Here is a 16,296-nt window from a genome sequence, read left to right as displayed (position 1 = left end):
CTCTAGTTTCTGTGGCGGCAGGCGTGGTGAAAGACATGGGTGGGGAGAAGGGGAACCTTCAAATCTGAAAGTAGTTCCGGGCACTTTACCCAAACTGGGGAGATTCCCGGATGTTGGCTCAGCCGCCGAGAGAAAGGCGAACGGGAGAAGGCGGAGTAAAACTGAGGAGGTACGCCACCGCACCGCAGGCACACCGGCGAGGCTACGGCAAATCGCTTTGCATAGGAAAACAACGACAAGAGAGCAGGACACTCCTTGGAGGACACGCTTCACAAGAAGAGGAAAGTAAAGGAGCTGGAGACACTTACTCTGAAACTACAGTGAGGAATAAGGAGAGACACCGTCAACAGCTTCCATCCAGTAAGTGAGCTACTACACGGGCATGCCGTGGAAGTTGAACTCAGGCCCACGAAATGGACGACTTTTACGGGGAAGTGAACTGCACTGAAGTTCTGGGGCTTGAGCCTAGTGAACAGGCCCACGGTGACAGTTTTCCGTTCAGTGTTGCAGGGCGTACAGGGACATTTTTCCTCCCACCCAGCCAGCGTTTACCGTGGTCAGCGTTTGTACACTCTGGACGCGCTGCTGTAACTCTCCCAAGTTGACAGCTCTGGCATTAGCCTGCTAGCACCGCTGTGCAACCGGTGACAACTGACAGGGCAACTTTGACAGCTAGCTAGCCAGCCCGGGTAGCCTGTTGACTTCAGCTGTGCGGTTTTGGCGCTTTCTTAAGTTATAATGTAGCGCGTGCGTTCCTAGCATGAGGTGCATTTTAACGACCTATCCCGAACCTCTCACTGCTATCGTTAGCTAGCTGTTTGGTATGTCAGGCGTTGTGTCCAGCATTAGGTGGGGGGGAGTGTGTTTGAGAGCCCAGTCAGTGTCATTTAGCGTTCTTTCGTGCTCGGACTCACAGCTGTTGCGGTTTGTTCTCTCGTCTGTCAGTCGTCTGTTTCTCTTGTGGCTAATGAATTCCTCCAGAAAATGTCCCACCCTTCTCTGTAAAAACGAGGAATTTTGCGCCTTTGGTCGCGGGTTCATTGGCTGAACAGTCAACAAGTGCACAACAATTCAATGGATTCTGATTTGGAGAATGTCTGCGGTGCAGCTTCGTTGAATGTCTTAAGGAGGCATGGTTGGTGTTATGTCTGATCCGCGGTTCAAGGTAGTAGCTTTGTTTGCATTCATGATTTATTAGCACTTTTCAGCCCTTATATTATAGAGCTCATGTCCTATACTTGTTGCCACATTAAGCTGGACAGGTGTTAGATTTTTCTACCTCAGCTTTCATTACTTTCCTCCAGAACGCCTTTATAAAACCTTTTATTTTTTACTCTTTTTTGTGTTTTGTTTTTTTTTTGTTCAGACCAGTAATTTCCTGTCATTTACTGATCAATATTCTGCTGCTCGTTTTTAATTAGAAGGATTATCAGCTACTAGATTATTAGTTAGTCGTCAGACTCTATCAAGCTTGATTTTTAATTTGCAATAAACCAAGCAACCAAAGGGCGAATTTTATGACTAATATCAACTTAACTCTGGCATTTCTACTTTGATGAACTTTATTTGAGCTAACGAAATACCCACAATGTTAGTCAGCACCCATAATCAAAGGTCAGAACTGGTTTGCTTCTTAATCACCCATCCTTTAAATAGCAGGCCTGCAGAGCTGTCTGCATTGAGGCTATTTGTGCATGTAACTATAGAGGACACATTGGGTTTTAGTTTTGATACATATCCTTTGAGGTAAGGTCAGCAAAATTAGCTTCATCCCACAAATTCCAAAAATGGATTTGTATGTTTTCTTCAAATAGTTGTCATGTTTTAGAATCTTGTGGTTTTTGGTTGCAAAAGAAAACGACAACAACAACAAAACAGACACTGTCGATTTCTTCACACCCAAATATTTTTATGCAAATCTTGTAATTCATTTGTATTAGTAGCAGTATATATATAGATATTTTTTCAAATTCTGATATTTTCATACAAAACTGGAAAAAAATAGTTTTCAAAGTTTAGTGCTGGCCTTATTAACACAATTTAAAAAAAGAAATTAGACAAGCATACATGTTATAACTCCTGGACAAATGCTTTTGTTACTGGAAGTCACTTCATACTAAATAAATGCGTATTGTTCTTATGTATTTTAACTAAATCTAAGTGAGTAGAATAGAGATGTGAATATGTGCAAAACTGAAGGCATAAGCTATTTTTACAAGATTTACAAAAAACATGACATTTTTAAGAGGTTTTGGTTTCAAAATAAAGTTTTATGAATATTTGATATTAGTTCAGAGATCGGGCTATAAAGTCCACAATGAATTGAAGTCAGTATCCTTACGTAAATGACTGCAATGGATTGTGTGAATATTTAACTATTTGAAAAGTGATTTCTGATAAAATAATGTTTCCAATTACTTATTTGGAAAGAGAAGATTCACATGTCTGCAAAATTATAACTAAAATATATGACAATCGTCTAAAAACAGAGAAATGTAATTATTGTGGTTGTTTTACTGCCTAAATCCACATTCTTTATTTAGAATTCAGCATGGGGGGCATCATGTAATTCAGCATGGGGGGCATCATGTTTGGCCAATCTCACTGAGAATTTTTTTTACTTCCACCTCTTCTTTAGGTGATCAAATAAAAATCCATGATTGGTAGTTGTCAGACTTGTAACTCAGTAGTAATATAGCCTTTAGCTAAACATTAAGGTTAATTCATTCTCTTATTGCGGACGAAATGTTGAGGTAGGACAGTTTTTTTTTTTTTTAATACTTTTGTAATGATTTATAATTGAAATTCAAAAGTTATTTAGATCTCTTTGTTTCCTCTGAAATGTGACATTTTTGTGAGTTACTTTGTCACCCTCATGAACTGTTGTCCTGTTTCCTTCTTTTGGGTTTAACAAAGACGCAACCTACTGTATACGTGTATATATAGGCTATATGGCAGCTTAAAATAAACTGACATTTTTTTCCTTCTCAGTGCACTTATATGTCCAGTATGAAATTGTGCTCTCATGGAAATGGGAAGAAAGGACTGGCTCAGTCTTCATTTGCACTGCTGTGCATCACTAGAATGCCGATGAGCTATGAAACCAATTCATCTGATGGAAATGCCTCCCTGATTCCAATTTAAATCTTGTTTGGAGTCACATTGTTAGAGACCACTTCCCCATGTTAAAGAAGTCTCTTTGTGTTAGAGATCAGAGAAGGATAATTGCGCTTAAGTGAACCTCATTTAGCGCTGGCCAGACCAATTACTGTAACTGCAGTTCTAGACGATTTTTGGAGCCTGTAGCAGCTGTCATTGACTCTTTCTAGCTGAGATATCAAATGATGAATACAATTGCATTGGCATGGCATCATTGGAATGGCATATCCTTAGATGGATTCTAATTAGTTTTTGCATATTTTGCTCAGCCTTTTTAATTTGGTATAAAGTTTTTAAATGAAATAGAAATTATGAAAGCTAGAATTGCTTTGTTTCAGTAATGACTGAAAATACATTATGCCCAAGGTGCAGCAGTAAGGTGGCAGAAGCCAAAAAAAAAAAAAAAAAGAGGCATTTCTTTCAGACAAAACCCTTGGGCTTGAGAGATATTCTATCATTAATTTTATTCAGGAGCCAAATTTTGAGTTTTGCTCTGCTGGGTGCTTTAATCTATTTTTGTTGTAAATTAATGAATTTTTAAAGAGCCCCTAGTTGGAAGCGGGGTAGATGAGGGAATGCAGCAGCACTGGTGCAATTTTCAGATGAGTCTGAACTCCAAGTTTATCAACACGTAGCAGAGTTACCACCTTAATCACACAAAAAAAAGGAAGACCTTCCTGAAGCACTAGACTGTCGTTTATTATTCCTCTATCAATACACTGTCGAGTTCTCCTCATTTAACCTTTCCTATATCTGCTGAGCAGACCTTTCAGGAAACTCGACATGTTTTATGCTTGTTTTAGGGTCATTATTAAAAAGAAATTACAGAAGCTTGAGATACCTTAACATTGGTAAAACACAACATTATACATGTGTTTTTTTTATGTAAAAAGCATTTAAATTTTTTCAAGGTCCCGTTATTACAACCCCCTTTTTTGTATGGACTGCTATTATTACCCACACCATGATTTAATGCTTTTGAGAAAAAAGTGAGCTGGTGAAAGAGCTGAGTAATTTAAAAATATATATATTTGAATTTTACAGTAAAAAAGCATGCGCAAAAGGGACGCTTGCTGTGTAATATGAGTCTTTGCCATGATTGTGCACATTTCTGTGTAATTGATGACAAAAAGGTAAGGTATGTTCTACAAGCTCAACAACTCTTGTGGAATTACTTTATTAAAAATCAAATTGATTTGACTTTATAACAAAGCACAATGCCATATATAATTAATCGAATTAAATAGGTATTAATATTTTCTTCAGCATTTTCCCTGATTTGTACCTGACGTAGTCTTTGTTTTCCACAAAGTTAAATTCCCATAACACTTTTTTTGCAAGGGAGCTCTAACATGTTTTTGGAAATTGCTGCTTATTAACTGTAAAGTGTTTTGCCTAGTAATGTTGCTAAACTTGGAATAATCTGAATAGCTGCTGTAACAAGTATCACATTTAATTTTTAAGTAATAAGAGAGAGTCCCTTTTTCACAGCCAGGGGCTGATATTGATTGTAAATTACCTTTCAGAATAAATAACACTGCACTTAAGTGTCCCAGCTGTGGTACTTTGTCTGCTCTGAGTTGGATTGAGTTCTGATGATAGTCAAAAAGGAAAAATTCAAATTGAGCATCATTATTTTGGTTAGTTTTAGAATTTAGACTCGCCGGCCACTTTATTCCCCCCCCCCCCCCCCCTTTTGCTTTTAGAACTGTCTTAATTCTTGGTGGCATAGACTCATCAAGATACTGGAAACATTCCTCAGAGAGTTTGGTTCATATGGAAAGGAAAGCATCATACAGTTGCTACAGATTTGTCGGCTGCAAATCCCCAATGCAAATATCCTGTTCCACTCCATCCCAAAGGTGCTCTGTTGGGTTGAGATCTGGTGTCTGTGGACACCATTTGAGTCCAGTGGAGTCATTGTCATGCTCAAGAAACCAGTCTGAGATGATTCCAGCTTTATGACATGGCGCCTTATCCTGCTGGAAGTAACCATCAGAAGATGGGTATATCTGTTCTTTGTTGTCAGTAGTGGCACCTGGTGTGGTCCTCTGGTGCTGTAGTCTATCTTCCTCAAGATTGGATATGTTGTGCATTCAGAGATGCTCTTTTGTGGACCTCGGTTGTAACCAGTGGTTATTTGAGTTACTGTTGCCTTTGTATCAGTCTGGTCATTCTCCTCTGACCTCTGGTATTACCAAGGCATTTCCGCCTCCAGAACTGCCGCTCAATGGATATTTTCCCCTTTTTTGGACCATTCACTGTAAACTATAGAGATGGTTGTGTGTGAAATACCAGTAGATCAGCAGTTTCTGTAATACTCAAACCAGCCCGTCTGGCACCAACAACGACGCCACATTTAAAGTCACTTCAATCTCCTTTCTTCCTCATTCTGATGCTCGGTTGAACTGCAGCAGATCGTCTTGACCATGTCTACATGCCTAAATGCATTGAGTTACTACCATGTGATTGGCTGATTAAAAATGTTTGTTAATAAGCAGTTGGACAGATGTGCCCAATAAAGTGGCTGATGAGTGTAAAATTTACCAGTTACTAATTTTCTACGTATTAGTGTTCACTTGATCTCACTGTTTTGCAGATTATTTTCAGTGCAATTTGGCATGATCTTTTTTAAATTTAGTTTTTCTATTTTTTATTTTTATTTTTCACTGCGCATCCCTGCAATAAACAAGGCAACACTACTAATTGAGATATAATTAACAGGGGTGTAACGATACACGTAGTTGAACCGAACCATTTTGGTACGGCAGTTTCGGTTCGGTTCACTTCTGTACCGTTTCAGTACGTTTTTTCTTTTTTCCCCGCATATGCATTGTAACGACCCAGCTGCTTTGTCACCTGTAGTGGGGAAACAAGAGCCGAGCTGCTAGTTAACTAGCTGCGTTGTCTGTCCTTGCCCCATAATCCACACGCCCTCAGCCTATGCCACAGGTAACACATCCAATCTGTCAACGAACTTAAAACGGCATCACCCGACAGTCACAATCGGGTCCACAAGAAAAAAATTGTGCAAGTTAAAAAATTTTTTTTCCAGGCCAGTGTTAAGCATAAAATGTTTTTGGTTCCTGGCAGCTAATAGTTTTTCTTATTTTATTAAGCAGATCACCTACATAGGTCAATTTTATTTATTATGTAAATCCAATAAATGCATTTTGCTAGTAATTTTTTTCTGCCTTTTTTGTACCGAGAAATACTAAAGATAGATAGATAGATAAAAACTTTATTAATCTCCCAAGGGAGAAATACAGGTGTCCGGCAGCAAAACACACACAATAAATAACAATAAAAGTTCATAACATAGCAGTTCATATCAGGCAGATTTGTTAAACAGCAGTACCGAACCGATGTGTACCAAATGGAGCCCTATGAAATTCTGAATCGAATTGAGATTTTGGTGTATCATGAAACCCCTAATAATTGAGAATAGAACTTTAATTGATCCCCCAATTTGGAAATTGAGTGTTGGGGGATCAATTAATACAGTGGTCCCCAACTCCCGGGCCGTGGACTGGTACCGGTCCGTGGGTCATTAGGTACCGGGCCGCAGAGAAAGAATAAATAACTTACACTACTTCCGTTTTATTTATTTCAGAAACTGAAAGATGTTTTACTTTGAAAAATTAGTGTAGATTCTCTGTTACATCTGTCTGTCTCTCTTGACGCAGGCCAAGGCGCTCTTCTCAGTCACGTGATAGATTACCGCTAAAATAAAACCCAGGAGCTAGCAAAATGTGTAAAAAAACAAACGTCTTTGGAAAGTTCTTTGCCAAGGGGAAAAAGTCCAGCCAGGAGACAGAAGATGAGCCTTCGACTTCCAAAAAAAGAGAGCTACATTGAATGTGGGAAGGGGAGAGGATGATGAGACCTGTGCAATGTACAATGTTAAGTGTGTCAAAATAAAAGCTCATGGTTAGGGTTCGTCTTCTCATGTCTCTGTTTTATGGTGTCAATTCAGCGCCTAATGTATTGCGCATCAAAACCGTAAAACCGCTAATTAAAACCCCAAATCCGCGAATCAATATGCATAAATTGAGAACCAAAACCCACAATTTGCAACCAAAATATATAACCCAAAGCACTATCATGTTTCTCAGCTGCCGATTTGTTTTTTCACCATTCTAAAATCGTCGTTTTGAGTTACGCTTTGATTCTGAAATTGTCTTTTTGAGTCGCGCTTTTATTTTTTGCGTCATGCTTTTATTTTCTTGCGGTTTTGATTCTAAAACCTGCACACGCAAAATCAGCGACACGTTAATTTTAGCGGATGGGAGCCGGGACATCCCTGACATCCAGAAGCTCATTGGCTACTGAATAACTCTGAGTCTCACGTCAACAAACCAGTTTCAGAAGGTGAGTCTTTCACATGTTTTTCAAATCTTTTACCATATTAAACGGTCAAACATGTACTATAAGTAACCGGAGGACGCCAGCATAGTCAGATGAGCTCCGCTAGTAGCTGCTAGTGAAAAAAGATGTTAGAAAGTAAGATGTTGCAAGAACAACTATCGCCATTCATTGTAAACAATGTTCTCCTGTGCTAGCCATGCTAGCCAGCTCAATGCTAGCGGTGTTTCCACCTCATTTGATGACTTTTATAGATTAAACTAAGTCGATTTTTGTTTTGTTTTTTTATGACTGTGTCATGTCAAGCCTGGGAATAATTGCCTGTGAATTGTCACTTGGATTAATCTAATATTTTTTTCAGGAAGTACATTAATATATAACCTATAAGGTTTCTCAACATTTCCTGGGGTTACAGAGGGAATTGAACAACATAGCAACATATTGCTGTGCCAAATTTACAAAATATGCTCCTGCACTATTCAGACTGGCAGAATTCTGGTACGAGTGAATCAGAGCAGAGAAAATTGTAGCAGACAAGCAAAACCATGCTTTATATGATTTTATTCCCCTTAAAATTATTCCACAAATAAGCATCCATAGAAATATTAATTATTTTTAAATTAGGTTGTGGTTTTAAAATGGACTAATCCTATATGTCTGTTGTTTTCTGTAACAACAATAAAGGCAGAAATACTGAGCCGACTGCGACAAGGTGTTGATGTCTACAACTTCTTGAAGGTCATTGAAACAATTTTAATCTTAATTTATTCTCTCCCTTTTTTTGGTTAATTCACTTTGATGTTTTTTGTTTCTTTCAAGATGCAGGCCCCAAAGACCGTGATGTCCCGGGTGTGATGCAAAGGCTTTCTGGGCAGGCTCACAGACATCTCCTGTTAACTGAAAGAGAAGCATTTAAAATAGTTGTCTATTTTGACCACAATTGCATTGACAACATGCCCAGGCACACTATCTGCTTCCCAGTTGTCAGTGCCTGCACAAAAACAGTGACTTTGCATCAGCCACCTAAAATCTTTTGAGGAGTTTTAAATTTCTCTGAATTGTGGTGCAGAATTTCACAGAATCTAATGCACTTGACTGTGTTTCAAAGATCTTTGCAAAACCCTCAACCAGTCATTTGTACAAAACATATTTAATGGGTCAAACATTAAAAAGTGAAGTTCAACTAAATACAAGTCGTGATTATTAGCCATTTACTTTCTTAAGGGGGGGGGGGTATTTTGTAAGGCAGATTAGATCTGTTCATATCGTTAGTTTTTGTTACATCCTGCTGTGATGACATGCATAGATCAGTACAGAAGTGTAAACGTCTTGGCCATGGTTTTCAGATGATCCACAAGGGTTGAACAGTAGGGACAGGTCTGAGTCAGAGAGAGAAAAAGCCACAGAGGGAACAGTAGCTGCATATTGTGACAATTGACTTCCTGTGAACCTGCAATCTCTAAGGTTGGGAAAAATGGTTTTGGGACACGGTTCTGGTACCTTTTTTGTTTTTGTTTTTTATAAATAGGGATGAACTTGATCTCCAACTAGGAAAGGTGTCACTTTCTTTGCTCCAAGAACATAACATACATAAAAGAAAATTACAGGAACGTGCATCTCATGACTCACTATTTTTACTGTATGTAACATGTTCAAGGGCATTACTGTTAATTTACAAATACTAATTTTTGGCACAGCAATATGTTGCTATGTTGTTCAATTCGCTCTGTAATCCCTAAGGAAATGTTGAGAAACCTTATAGGTTATACTAGGGCTGGGCGATATTGGATTTTTCATATCACGATATTGTTTTTTTCATATTGTGCGATAACGATATTAAAAACGATATCAAATAACTATATTTTTCAAAGTAATCTTTATTGCACACAGTTTTAAAAGACCACACATAAATTCAAATGTTTGAACTTTCAAGTTTAACAGAAAAATAGACAAAAAAATTGACACACAATTATGTCAATATAAAAAAAAGTGCAATAAACTAAAAAAAACTCCCAATAAACTCCTCAGTTTCTTTAAAATGCTCTTCAAGAAATTAAAGAAAGCTTAAAACAAAAATGTTCTTATTTAAATACTTTGTGCAACTTCGAATAGCTTTCAAAGACAAGTCAAAAAAGAACAACAGATCAACTTTAATGGCCTCCTATTCTGTGAGGCAACAAATAGGCACCATGGTCAGTGTGATTTCTGCTAAATGAACAAAAGCCTACAGATTGCGGGCAAGGAAGACAAGTATAAAAATGCCGAATGTAAAGACTGCTGCTGCAGCGCAGGTCTTACCGTTGTTTTTGAAGTCGGGGGGGTGGTGCTGCTTTAAGTGAGAAAAAAGGTTGGTGGTATTTCCACATTCATTAGGAACGTATCTTTGGGAAAATTTGCAGTAGACGTTACTTTGACTTTTATCCGACTTTAGATAACCGAAAAACATCCACACGGCGGAACTTTTCGGGCCGGTCCGTTCTACAATGCCTCTTGAACCTTCATCTGCGCCCGCTTGGCTCGAGTTTGTTAACTTCTCTTCAGACGGAACATTCATTTTCTGCAAGTGTTAGGATTTGCAACGCATGCAGATACTAGCTTGCATCCTAGCTTGTAAATAACGTTCACTCTAACTAGACGTGGCGCAGTTTATTCAGTGATTGGTCTAGCCCTGTGATACTTAATTCTGATTGGACAAGAGGGCAGGTCTTCCGGGGGTTTCTCCCGTGTTCATTTAAAACGAAAGTTTATGGCAATAGACTCATTTCACTATCGAAAAAAGGTAATATCGCAATAACGATAATTATCGTTTTATCGCCCAGCCCTAGGTTATACATTAATGTACTTCTTGAAAAAAAACTTTTGATTAATCCTATAGTGACAATTCACAGGCAATTATTCCCAGGTTTGACGTGACTGATCTTGACACTGTCGTAAAAAGTCGACTTTGTTTAATCCGTAAAAATCATCAAATGAGGTGGAAACACCGCTGGCATTGGCCAGCTAGCATGGTTAGCACAGGAGAACATTGTTTACAATGAATGGCGATAGTTTTTCTTGCAACATCTTACTTTCTAACATCTTTTTTCACTAGCAGCTACTAGTGGAGCTCATTTGACTATGCTGGCGTCCTTCAGTTACATAAAGTACATGTTTGATCGTTTAATATAGTAAAAGATTTGAAAAACGTATGAAAGACTCACCTTCTGAAACTGGTATGTTGGCGTAAGACTCGATTTCGATAAGATTCGGTAGCCAATGAGCTACTGGATTTGGGGGATGTCCTGCCTTCCCTCCGCCTAATTGAAGTGTTGCTGATTTTACGTGTGCAGGTTTTAGAATGAAAACCACAAGAAAATAAAAGCATGATGCAAAAAATAAAAGCATGACTCAAAAAAGAAAATTTCAAAATAAAAGCGCAACTCAAAACAACAATTTTAGAATGGTGAAAAAACAAATCGGCAGCTGAGAAACATGATTGTGCTTTGGGTTGTATTTTTTGGTTGCAAATTGCCATCCGCGAAGGCAGGGGACACCCTGAACAGGTCGCCAGTCTGTCGCAGGGTTTTGGTTCTCTCGATTTTACGGTTTTGATGCGCAATACATTAGGCACTGAATTGACACCATACTGTTCCTCCTCCTTCGTAGTATTGCTATAATATTCATCTGCCTACATTAGAAAGACTGGTCCGTCCGTGAAAGCTTTGTATGACGTCATACCGGTCCGTGTGGGGGAAAATACTTGGTGAAAATACATATATTCTGAAAAATAATCTTGACATTACACCAACAGTCAATATAAAGGTAAATGTGACACCATTCTTTGATAAAACCTTCAAAATGTGACTAATGATAGGCCCTGCCTGTCCAGCCGCAGTACTGTTGCATCTGTTTGTTACTAAATCACTGTTCCAATTACTTTGCTGTGACTGACCCTGTAAAGCTGATGGTTGATTAATGCAACCAAAACTTAAACACCATATATTTATATTTCAGAGTTCTGCTGTTTAATGCTAAAAATTCTTTACAAATTCACTTTAAATTATATTGAAGAAATGTTGCTCAATGGGAGCACCTGTTACTCACCGTCTTTGGAAGAAGCTCAGGGAAACCTGCCAAAAATGGTCATTGATGTGAAGTTTCTCATTAGGTTTCATAAATATTTCCTATTTCACTATAGCATAGTCATTCCTATAGAACGTAACTGTACTGCAAGTCATAAATATTTTATTACTTACAAGGTGCTTTATTTCACTTTACAATGTCACGACACAGTTGCATGTCAGATCTAAAATGCTTGTGAAACAACTTTGAGGGGAGGAGCTTCATTGCAGGAAGTTTGCAGTCTGATATTAAGTTCCTTATCATTTAGACTACGGGATAATACATGGTGTTGATTGTTTATGATAAAATGACAAAATACAGTGCAGTTCATCCTACAAAAAAATTTGGACAGTTTGGATTTCCAACTGTTTATTTCATAGATGGTTCTAGAAGTAGTTTGGTGTTGGTGCAGGTTCATAAAGAATGTTTGGCTTACAGTTTACATGTTTATTTGGAGAAAACTCTTTATATCTGTTAAACCAAATAAATGAACAGCTTCTCTACCTTTTCCTGTTTATGCCCTCTGCCTGCTCACCAAAGGCACAGAGCAAAAGTCATTTTGTTGTCATTTGAGCCTTTTTTTTAAAGAATTTTCCCATGTAAAGCCTGATGGATTTGCCCTAGATGTTTTACTTGGATTCGTGATCTGTGATTCAGAAAACCCACCTATGGAAGCCAAAAGAATCTCACTTGTGTTTTTGAATTGTATATTGATCCACAATCCCAAGGAAAAAGACATTAACATTTTCAGAATTGTGAGGTTTTTTGCACACTAGTACTTTAGCACATTTGCACATTAGAATTATTTTTGGGGTTTCATTATTTTTTTCCTTTTCTTTGGCAAAACCTTTAACTTATACATAATTTTAATTCTGTTAATTTTTTTACATTTGTGAATGCAGAAATCTCTTATAATTCCATATTAACATTTAACTTCGACAAAGTTTTGACTTTCAATGGATCATTAAAAAAACAGATTATTTTGCCAGGAAGCTTTTATTTCCCTTGTGTGCTAGGACTCTGAGTTCTGATGTATGATTCCATTTCCCCAGATTTCTGTGGACCTCACATTTTTCTGCATACTTTACTATAAAAAGGAGATCACAGCCAACGCAGAGATTTTTAGGAAAGCCACATCTTGTGGCTACAGAATAAGTAACCGGCACCCGGCGAAAATTCTCTGCCTGTGAGTGAAGTCAACGCCAGCTACTTTTAGAGGATGAACAATAGCTTTATTAGCTATTATTTATTAGCTTGAATAGCTTTTTTCCCCCCCTGTTTGCCCAGTAAAAGTGAGGCTATTTTCTGGGCCCTTTTTTTGATGAGTTTCTTCAATGCTCCTCTACTGTGCGCACGCGAGGTAAGCAGGCACTCACGCGATACATGAACGCTGTTAGTGTTGATTTGAAGACAGGGGATCATTGGATACTAACTACACTATAACCCTGATGCTATTATGCTTCGCTTACGAGTTATGTTATTGGCTGACTAGAAATTTGTGTTAATAAACAGTAGGACAGGTGTGCCTCATGCTGTTTTTTTGTCATGATTTCATCCAAAAGTGAATCACCTAGAGGCAGTATCAGTGAAAAAGTGCATTTCCTGTCAATCTGGCCCTCCTCTAGTAAAACTGTCCTTGTTTTCTCCACATTTGAATTTGAGTTAAAAGTAAAATGACACTAAAGATGTCTTCATACCATTTATGAATTACATTTATGCAATTTCATTTTTGTAAAAAATGTAAGAAAATGATTTTAATGAATATCTGCTTGTTAGACTACAAGTGACTTGACCGCTCTCCTCATGGTGGGGTAACAGGGCTTTAGTTTTTTTAGCACAGTGTTGTGCTGCCGTGCTAAAGAAAACGGAAACAATGCTGTAATAAGTAAGTTTACTTTACAAACAATGGTCCATTGGGGGCTTCTGCTGTGAAGTTTTGGAAGTTGTGTAGTAGAGAAGCAGTCACAGGAAAACAGGTTGGAGGAAATCATAGTTGTCAACAGTGAAAGAGTAGAGGCTAAGTACTAAATCCCTTTCTGCTTTCAAATCAAATGAAACTGTCTTAGATGCCTTGGTAATGCATATAAAGAGTCCTAATTTTCAAAATGTTTCTGGGGTAGGACCTCAGTCAATGATGAGCTGAATTATGTGTGTATGAAAAGGGCTCAAAATAAGACATGCAGGGTTCGGAGGTCATTGATGACCAGGGTTGAGAAACACTGATTTAAGCTGGGTGGCCTTGTTCTTTTTAAGAGCATGGCATCAATGGCTGGCAGTCTTTCCAAACAAGCCTATGCATTTGTGGTCTTTAAATAAAAAAACATGCTTCAAGTTCAACACATAACCTGGTTAATGCGGCCTGCTAAGTTTACCAGTTGGGTTTCACTGGGTGCGACTGTGGTGCACTCGAGCTGCAACACACCAGCTGTTTTTAATTGATGTCATTCCAGTCGATCAAAAAGGTCACACCACAAATGACTGTCTGCTCTACCCTGGTAAACGTAGCCCTAAGGTGTTCAGCCTCAGCAAAGCATCTGAGTGCACAGCACAGATTCTTACGATGGAGCTTCACACAAGAATAAGAGAAGGGTTCTTCACTTTATGAATGTTATGTTATGCAAAGTGACGTTTTTTTTAAATATTTTTAAGATTTATTTTTGTGATTCCAAATATATTATTTACAAAATACTTGAAATGATGCTTGGCCTTTATTTTCATCAGATGGAAGTCATAGTGTGGCACACTAAAAACATTCATCTTTTAGGTTCCTAATGCAATGTATTTGAGCATTACAGAACCAAACATCCGGTGTTCTAGCATGGAGCCATGTGCTTGGGAATTTTGGCAGCTGTCATTTAGCTGATAGTGATTTTGAGTAGAAAATGCTGTCTGGAAATTGTCTGATGGCTTTACCATGATGATGTGCAGTCACGGTTGGTTTAGTTCCTGTTTTTCTGCTTCTTCTGTTAACACATGAATGCTCAAGACCTGTCAGTTGCCAAAAATGTTTTTACATGGTGTTCATATTTGATGATTATAAATTAATCAAATTAAAATTTGATTAACAGCACCTGGTTGCCACTTGTACTCTCAATGCCTAATTTAAAACACAGTTACTGGATTTTTGGCTTAATTTTTGCATTGTAAATTATGGCAGGGTGATAAGTTTCACTTCTTGCCTAATAAAATATTTTTAAAGTATTTTTATTACACTGTCTCTTGCCTGATTAGTCTTATTTTTGGTTTTCTTCTCTGCCTATCTTTATTTTTCCCTCTGTGCACCATACTTTCCTGTGGTCTTCACTTAGCAGACAACATGTCTGTAGAGAATTCTGAAGAATGCCTCTTGTTACTCAGATGAGTCATACTTCCTCTGGCCTGCATGCCTCTCCCTCAGGGTGGGTGAATGAGAGGGAGAGGTTAGCTGGAGGAGGGGCCAGTTGGCAGTGGCGTTGTCTGTCTGTTCTAGTTGCCTAGTGTAATTAAGAAAATGTCATTGTGTTTGGGTCCGTCTGCATCTGCACTGCTATTAAAAAATAGTCATCTCTGGATGCTTGTTTGACTGACACTACTGGCCAAGCACAGTCATTTCCTTTATTAAGTAATAAGCATTTGGAAATTCCAGGCCTACCTATGAGCAGCTGGCTATTCTGCCATGGTGCTTTGGCCTTCAGGGGAAGACCTGGGGATTCTTGTCTGGGGGAGAGTCGAGACTGAGCAGAAAATCTGATCAAACCTATTTTAAGGATATTGGAAGTATATGTAAATGCAGTTAAAGTCTCTATTTCCAAAGCGTTCCAGTGGTCTTTTGTTTATGATTATGTGTTTCTAGGCAAATCAAAAACCTGTGTCGTTTTCTTTGACAAAGTTTGTGCAGCATGGCAGGAGTTCATCAGAAACTCGCCTCTGAGTAGTGGGCAGGATTGCTGTCTCAGAAGTAAGCCTCTACTCCCATCATCCCTTTGTTTACTCTCTCTCCTGCTAGCTTACAGCCCATCACAACCTCATGCTAACATTAGCAGACCCATACAAATATTTTTCAAATGTCAGTTTAAATTTCGCTATTGGTTCAGCTGAAACTTTTTATTGGTTGTTATTTTGAGATATTCCATGTGATAATATTATATCCATGAGATGGGGCGGCCTCGGTAGGGCGGTTGACCCACGATCGTAAAATTGCAGGTTCGATTCCCGCCTTGCACGCCCATGAGTCGAAGTGTCCTTGGGCAAGACACTGAATCCGACCTTGCCTCTGGTGGGAGGTTGGCGCCAGTTTTCGGCAGTGGAGCCGCCGCCAGTGTATGAATGTGTGTGTGACTGGGTGAATGGGACTGTGACTGTAAAGCGCTTTGTGCCTTGTAGGTAGAAAAGCGCTATATAAGTATACGCCATTTACTATTTACCATAATATGAAAAGCGTAGTTTTAAATGACTTGAACACAAAAAATCTTAATTCTCAATTTGAAGTTTTTTATTCTCCATTGAGAATTTTTGCTCACTAATGAACCAAGTATTTAAGTCAAAACATGCAGTTTCTCACAAGTTTTTATGAAAAAGTTTTTGTTGGCTCCTTTTTTTTTAAAGTTACAAAACTGTCTAACTCTTGCAGTTTATAAAAAGTAGGAACATGTTGAAATCTTCAAAGAATTTTCAAATAATGAAATAGTTTTA

General features: G+C 38.3%; 1 protein-coding gene across 2 annotated transcripts in view; it reads left to right on the top strand.

The window, feature by feature from the left end:
• Nucleotides 1-86: 86 nt before the first annotated feature.
• foxj3 (forkhead box J3) overlaps nt 87-16,296 on the top strand; it is an 84,462-nt gene continuing 68,252 nt past the window's right edge. Inside the window, exon 1 of one of the 2 annotated variants that reach the window (XM_023954861.2) lies at nt 87-360. The gene's annotated coding sequence lies outside the window, so the exon portion shown is untranslated. The remainder of the gene's footprint in view (nt 361-16,296) is intronic. The other variant, XM_078947054.1, reaches the window with a different exon arrangement.

This window comes from Oryzias latipes, chromosome 5 (genome assembly GCF_053564925.1).
Source record: "Oryzias latipes strain Hd-rR chromosome 5, Olatipes_Hd-rR_3.1".
Taxonomy (NCBI): Eukaryota; Metazoa; Chordata; class Actinopteri; order Beloniformes; family Adrianichthyidae; genus Oryzias; species Oryzias latipes.
Note: the sequence above shows the minus strand (reverse complement) of the source record. Positions and strands in the feature narration are given on the sequence as shown.